Source organism: Lolium rigidum, chromosome 6, assembly GCF_022539505.1.
Source record: "Lolium rigidum isolate FL_2022 chromosome 6, APGP_CSIRO_Lrig_0.1, whole genome shotgun sequence".
Classification (NCBI taxonomy): domain Eukaryota; kingdom Viridiplantae; phylum Streptophyta; class Magnoliopsida; order Poales; family Poaceae; genus Lolium; species Lolium rigidum.
In genome coordinates this window covers 191,490,816-191,498,816 of record NC_061513.1, presented here as the reverse complement: position 1 = coordinate 191,498,816, position 8,001 = coordinate 191,490,816, and positions in this window count along the sequence as shown.

Sequence of the window (8,001 nt, the reverse complement as noted above, 5' to 3'; positions counted from 1 at the left end):
AACCAAGATAGTGTGTATGTTTGTGCATGTACGTGCATGGCCATAGGCAAATCAAAGAGGGTTTTAAGAATAAACCAAATAAGAAAGGATTGTCAACTAAAAGCAAATCCAAATAAAAATGCTAAGAGAAAATAATCTTGTCTCATAATAAAGTAATTCCAGAGGATTAATTTTAACAACTCCAAATAAAATATTTGTTTTATTTGACCGCGTTATAACATCTTTTGGCTAAAAAAAAATCAGTCCGTAAAAATCAGGATGTTACAATAGTATTCAATATTCATCGGATCCCAGGAAACACAACATTTAGCATTACATAAAGATGATCTTGATCATGATAGGAAGCTCACAAGATCTAAACATGAAGCATAAATTGGAGAAGACAACCATCTAGCTACTGCTATGGACCCGTAGTCCAGACATGAACTACTCACGCATCACTTCGGAGGCGGGCATGGAGATGTATAGGCCTTCGATGATGATCTCCCTCTCCGGCAGGGTGCCGGGAAGAGCTTCAGAACCCTTCCGAGCTAGGGTTGGCGATGGCGGCCGCGATGGAACATTTCATGGATGGAGGCTCGGGTATTTAGGTTTTTCCCGATCAGATTAATAAATAGGCGGAAGGGCGAGGTCGGTGGGAGCTCGAGGGCCCACACGGCCACACCACCCCTAGGCACGGCCAGGGGGTGGCCCGTGATACGTCTCAAACGTACCTATAATTTTTTATGCTCCATGCTTGTTTTACATCAATTTATATATGTTTTGCTCATGCTTTGTTGCACTTCTATACATTTTCCGGCACTAACCTATTAACAAGATGACACAGTGTCAGTTCCCTATTTTCTGTTATTTTGTATTTCAGAAAAAATTGTACAGGAAATATTCTCAGAATTGGACGAAACAATAGCCGAAGTCAATATTTTTCCGTAACAAAAGATGGAAAATGCTCCGTGGCAGCAGGGCGGCCATGCTAGCCCTAGGCGCGGCATGGCCCTAGCCCACGCCTAGGGGTGGTGTGGCCCACCTGGCCGCCTATTTAATCACGATCTCGGGAAAACCCTGAACACCCGAGCCTCCATCCACGAAAAGTTCCGTCACAGCCACCGTCGCAGACCCTAGCTCGGGAGGGTTCTGAAGCTCTTCCCGGCACCCTACCGGAGGGGGATATCATCGCCAGAGGCATCTACATCGCCATGCCCGGCTCCGAAGTGATGTGTGAGTAGTTCATCCCTGGACTATGGGTCCATACCAGTAGCTAGATGGTTGTCTTCTCCAATTTGTGCCTCATGTTTAGATCTTGTGAGCTGCCCTACATGATCAAGATCATCCTTATGTAATGCTACATGTTGTGTTTGCTGGGATCCTATGAATATTGAGTACTATGTTGAGATCGATTATATATTCTTGTCATATGTTATTTGTGATCTTGGATGCTCTCAATTGCTAGTAGATACTCTGGCCAAGTAGATGCTTGTGACTGCAAGAGGGGGTATTTATGCTCGATAGTAGGCTCATGCCTCTAGTTTTCTGGAAGTTACAATAACTTCTAAGATTGTAGATGTGCTGTTGCTACTAGGGACAAAACAACAATGTTTTATCCAAGGGTAATTCTATTGTTTACTTTACACACATTGCTTAATGCGAAAATTTGTTGCTTGCAACTTAATAGTGGAAGCGGTTCGGACGATAACCGGAAGGTGGATTATTAGGCATAAACGCAGTTTGATTACGGTATATGTGTTATGTTGTAATGCCCAGACAAATCTCACAGTAATCATCTTGTCATGTATGGTCGGTATTCTGTCAATTGCCCAAATGTAATTTGCACTACTAGGAAAAACGTTACTGCTGGCGAACCAAAATTAGGTACTGCCGGCGCATCTGCATCCGTCAGTAGGAACAGGCCGGTGATACTACGCTAGTGCTGGCGCACTAACTCATTCGCCGGCGATATTTAAAAGTATTACCGGCGAACACATGTGGTTCGCCAGGGATATGTCATCCCGGAATTAAAAAAAAGCGGACGGTGCTCCGTCGGTTGAGAAGGACACACGTCAGACCCATCTCAACCATTTCATTATAGAGCACTTAAAAAAATTACATCTAGCCATGCAAATTTACAAAGAACACCCTAACAAGAAAAAGAAAAAGCAATCGGGTGCTCGCCGTCCGCCCGCACCGCCGTGCCGGATTCGTGCCCGACGAGGACCAGGGTGTGCTCGCCGTCTGTGTCGGCGACGCCTGCCCGCATCGCCTTGCCGGATGCGTGCCCGACGAGGAACGTGGCGTGATCGACCAGGACCGCGGCATACTCGACTAGGACCGCGGCATGCTCGACGTCGTCGTCCGCCCGTACCGCCGTGCGGGATGCGTGCCCGGCGAGGACCAGGGTGTGCTCGCCGTCTGCGTCGGTGACGCCTGCCTGCATCGCCTTGTCGGGTGCGTGCCCGATGAGGACCGTGGCGTGCTCGACAAGGACCACGGCACGCTCGACGTCTCCGGCCTCCGCCATCGGCCCCAACAGAGGAAGTGGTCCAGGTAGTTGCTCTGCACGGAGGCGAGGGAGCTGAGCTCGAGGTGGACGACCGGGACGTCGTCGTCAGGGCACTCCTCGAGGATGCCCGCGCTTCACCAGGAGAGGCACTGACTCTGCGCCGATCCCCGACGGGCATGGCAGTGGTGGTCCATGGCCAGTGGTAGGGGATTTGGTGGCCGCGTTGGGGTGGGTTGGCCGGCCAAGAGGGAACGGAGAGAGGCGGCGGTAGAGGATTGGATGGCCAGGAGGGAAGGGAGGATGCAGTAGGGGGAGAGGGGATCGATCGAGAGTGTTTCTCTCTCGTGTGTGTGTGGTGGACTGGTACGGTGGTAGGGTAGGTGCGGGAGAAGAAAGAGAGAGAAAGTGGATCTGCACAGTACACTGCCGGCGGAGCAAAATAATGGTACGCCAGCGAACATCTGGTGGTATGTGGCCGCATAGTCCCTAACCAGGCATGCTCTTATCACAGGTGAACAAAAATTAAACTCCGCCGGCGGTAACCACATATAGCTGGCGCACCGAATAAGTGTTGCACCGGTGGTAAATATCGCTAGCGCACCAAAAAAATGGTGCGCCGGTGGTACACGGTGCACCTATAGGCCTTTTCCTAGTAGTGTTGCTCACCCAACATGTTATTTATCTTTATGGAGAGACACCTCTAGGGAACTGTGGACCCCGGTCCTTTCCTTTACACTGATAAATTCAACCACTGCAATCCTGCTCTGTTTACTTACTGCAAGCTCTGTTCTTTTTCATTACTGCGAACATCTCCTTCCACTTGATACATTTAATCCTTTGTGTTTAGCAAAACCGGTGAGATTGACAACCTCACTGTAAGTTGGGGCCAAGTACTTTGGTTGTCTTGTGTGCAGGTTTCACGTTGTTGCTTACATCGGTAGTGCGCCCTGCCAATAGTCAGCTAGGAACACCTTCAGAAGTCACGCATTTCTCCTACTGGTCGATTAAACCTTGGTTTCTTACTGAGGGAAAACTTGCTGTGATGGGTTCGTTGCATGGAAAACAAAAAAATTCTACCGTGAACATGAACAAAAAACAAGATCCAACCTAGGAAGAAGCAAGATCTAATCTACCAAGATCGAAGCAACGAGAAGAGTGTGAGACTAACCCTCAAAGATTCCAAAGCTTACGAGATTAGATCTCGTTGTTGATGTAGTCGATCATTCTGTGCTGCAATCCGGCAGCACTTCCGTGCTCGGTCGTGCGTACGGTGTCGATGAAGCCCGTCCTCTCCCCGTTCCAGCGGGCAGCGGAGGTGTGGTAGATCTCCTCGGAATCCCAGCAGCACGACGGCGTGGTGGTGGTGGTGGAGGAGAAAAGCTGCAGGGCTTCGCCTAAGCCGGAGCAGACTATGGTGGAGGAGAGAGGGGGCGGCCAGAGAGTCAGGGGTGAAGGAGGGCTGCGCCCCCTGCCCCTTCCCCTCTTTATATAGGGGGGAGGGCAGCCAGGGTTTGCCTTGGCCCTTCCTCCAAGTCATGGCCGGCGGCCCAAAGGGGGAAGGGGGAAAACTTCCCTTCCAAGTTGATCCCCCCCCAAACCCTAAAGGGGTTGGCCGGCTGGGCCTTGGGAGCATGTGCCCCTGGCCCATTAGGCTAGGGTGCATCCTCTCGGCCCATGCTAGGCCTCCTAGGGTCGTGGGCTCACTGGTGGGACCCCCGAAACCTTCTAGAACCTTCCCTGTCTTTCACCGAAAAAATCCTGAACTTTTCCGAAACCTAGAATTCAACTTCCCTTATATGAATCTTATTCTCTGGACCATTCCGGACCTCCTCGTGATGTCCTGGATCCCATCCGAGACTCCGAACAAACTTCGTTTTCCATCTCATATTCTGAATCTACTTATGCGACATCGAACCTTAAGCGCGTCATCCTACGGTTCGTGAACTATGCGGACATGATCGAGACTCCTCTCCGACCAATAACCAAAAGCGGGACCTGGAGATCCAAATGGCTCCCACATATTCAGCGATAACTTAGTGATCGATTGAACCATTAACATACGATACCAATTCCCTTTGTCACGCGATACTTTACTTGTCCGAGGTTTGATCATCGGTATCTCCATACCTAGTTCGACCTCGTTACCGACAAGTACTCTTTACTCGTACTGTGGTATGTCATCTCTTGTGACCCAGTCACATGCTTGCAAGCTAATTAGACGACATTCCATCGAGAGGGCCCAGAGTATATCTATCCGTCATTGGGATGGACAAATTCCACTCTTGATCCATATGCCTCAACTCACACTTTCCGAATACTTAATCCCATCTTTATAACCACCCATTTACGCAATGTCATTTGATGTAATCAAAGCATCCTTCCAGTGTAAGTGATTTACATGATCTCATGGTCGAAGGACTAGGTAGCTATGTATCGAAAGCTTATAGCAAGTTGAACTTAATGAGTTGATCTCATGCTACGCTTATTTGGGTGTGTGTCCATTATATCATTCACCCAATGACATAGGCACCCCCAATGGGCCTGCCAAAGATGGTACCCGGGATTTATTGAAGGACCATGGAGTCGAAGAATATGAAGATCGGAAGCCCAATTAGTTATTAAGGAAAGATAGAGTTGTATTAGGAATAAAGAGATTTGTAACTTTACGGGTTGGACTCAGAGAGTCTCCCGGAATTTGTAAACTTGTGTAATACGAAACCCTCGGCTCCGCCTCCTATATAAGGGGGAGTCGAGGGACAAAGAGAGGATCGAATCATTGTTCACGCAACCCTCGTTTTCATAAGCAGTCGAGTACTTTTATGGCTGAAACCCTCGAGATCTACTTGCCCTCTACTTCCAACAAAACCCTAGTCTACAACTTGTAGGCATTGACAAGTCGATACCTTGTCACCCAATGACATAACCTTGTTATTAACAACATCCAATGTTCATGATCACGAAACCATGATCATCTATTAATCAACAAGCTAGTTATACAAGAGGCTTTACTAGGTACTTCTTGTTGTTTACATAACACACATGTATCAATGTTTCGGTTAATACAATTATAGCATGGTATGCAAACATTTATCATAAACACAAAGATATAATAATAACCATTTTATTATTGCCTCTTGGGCATATCTCCAACAGTCTCCTACTTGCACTAGAGTCAATAATCTAGATTACATTCTAAGGTACCTAACACCCATGGCGTTCTGGTGTAGGTCAGGCTTTGCCCTAGGGAGAGCTTTAGTCAACGGATCTGCCACATTCAGATCTGTGTGTAACTTGCAAATCTTTACGTCACCATCTTCGACGTACTCGCGAATCACATGAAAACGTAGCTTGATATGCTTCAGCTTCTTGTGTGACCTTGGTTCTTGTGCATTGGCAATGGCACCCATGTTGTCACAATAAATGACTAATGGGTCCAACGCACTAGGAACCACACCAAGCTCAGTAATGAACCTCTTCATCCATATTGCTTCCGATGAAGCCTCCGAAGCTGCTATGTATTCAGATTCAGTTGAAGACTTCGCCACCGTGCATTGCTTGGCACTCATCCAGCTTACTGCACCACCATTCAATATAAACACGTACCCAGACTGAGACTTAGAGTCATCAGGATCAGTGTTCCAACTAGCATCAGTGTAACTGATTACAACAAGCTCTTGGTCACCTCCATAACAAAGAAACATAGCCTTAGTCCTTTTCAAGTACTTCAAGATATTCTTGATCGATGTCCATTGTTCCATTCCTGGATCACTCTGACATCTGCTGGTCAAACTGACAGCATGTGCGATATCCGGTCTAGTACACAGCATGACATACATGATAGAGCCTACTTCCGAGGCATAGGGGATCTTGTTCATCCTCTCTCTTTCTTCTGTCGTAGCCGGACCTGGAGTCTTACTCAAGACCTTACCTGGCAACATAAGCAAGAACCCTTTCTTGCTTTCATCCATTCTAAACTTCTTTAGAATCTTGTCCAGGTATGTACTTTGTGAAAGCCCTATTAGGCGTCTTGATCTATCTTTATAAATCTTGATGCCTAAAATGTACGCTGCTTCACCAAGGTCTTTCATTGAAAAACACTTATTCAAATAACCTTTTAACACTGCTTAGAAGTTCTATATCATTCCCAATCAATAATATGTCATCTACATATAATATTAGGAATGCTACAGAGCTCCCACTCACTTTATTGTAAATACATGCCTCACCATGAGTCTGTATAAACCCGAAGTCTTTGATCACCTTATCAAAACGTCGGTTCCGACTCTGGGATGCTTGCTTCAGTCCATAAATTGAACGCTGAAGTTTGCATACCTTGTCAGCATTTTTAGGATCGACAAAACCTTTGGGTTGTACCATATACAACTCTTCCTCAATGTCACCATTAAGGAACGCCGTTTTGACATCCATCTGCCAAATCTCATAATCAAAAAATGCAGCTATTGCTAACAAAATCCTCACAGACTTTAGCTTTGCTACATGTGAGGAAGTCTCATCGTAGTCAACTCCTTGAATTTGTCGGAACCCCTTCGCAACAAGTCGAGCTTTATAGGCAGTAATATTACCATCAGCATCTATTTTTCTTTTGAAAATCCATTTATTCTCGACAGCCTTGCGGCTATCAGGTAAGTCTACCAAAGTCCATACTTGGTTACCATACATGGATCCCATTTCGGATTTCATGGCCTCGTGCCATTTGTTGGAATCTGGGCTCATCATTGCTTCCTCATACGTTGCAGGGTCTTCATCATTGTTATCCACAATCATGACGTTTAGACATGGATCATACCAATCAGGAGTGGTACGAGCCCTCATCGATCTGCGAGGTTCAATAGCTTCTTGGTTCGAAGTTTCATGATCATCATCATTTGCTTCCTCTCTTATCGGTCCAGGCTGCACAGGAACTTCTTGCGGCACTGCGCTACTCTGATCTACGAGAGAAGGTTCAATAACCTCGTCGAGTTCTACTTTTCTTCCAGTCACTTCTTTAGTGAGAAACTCCTTCTCAAGAAAGGATACGTTCTTGGCAACAAAGATTTTGCCTTCGGATCTGTGATAGAAAGTGTACCCAATTGTTTCTTTAGGGTATCCTATGAAGACACATTTCTCCGCTTTGGGTTCTAGCTTGTCGGGTTGTAACTTCTTTACATAAGCTTCGCAACCCCAAACTTTAAGGAACGACATCTTAGGTTTCTTATCGAACCATAATTCATACGTGTCGTTTCAACGGATTTAGATGGTGCCCTATTTAAAGTGAATGCGGCTGTCTCTAATGCATAACCCCAAAACAATAACGGCAAATCGGTAAGAGACATCATAGAACGAACCATATCTAACAGAGTTCGATTACGACGTTCGGACACACCATTTCGCTGTGGTGTTCCCGGCGGTGTCAACTGTGAAAGTATTGCGCATTTATTTAAATGCATGCCAAACTCATAACTCAGATATTCTCCTCCGCGATCAGAATGCAGAAACTTAGTCTTCTT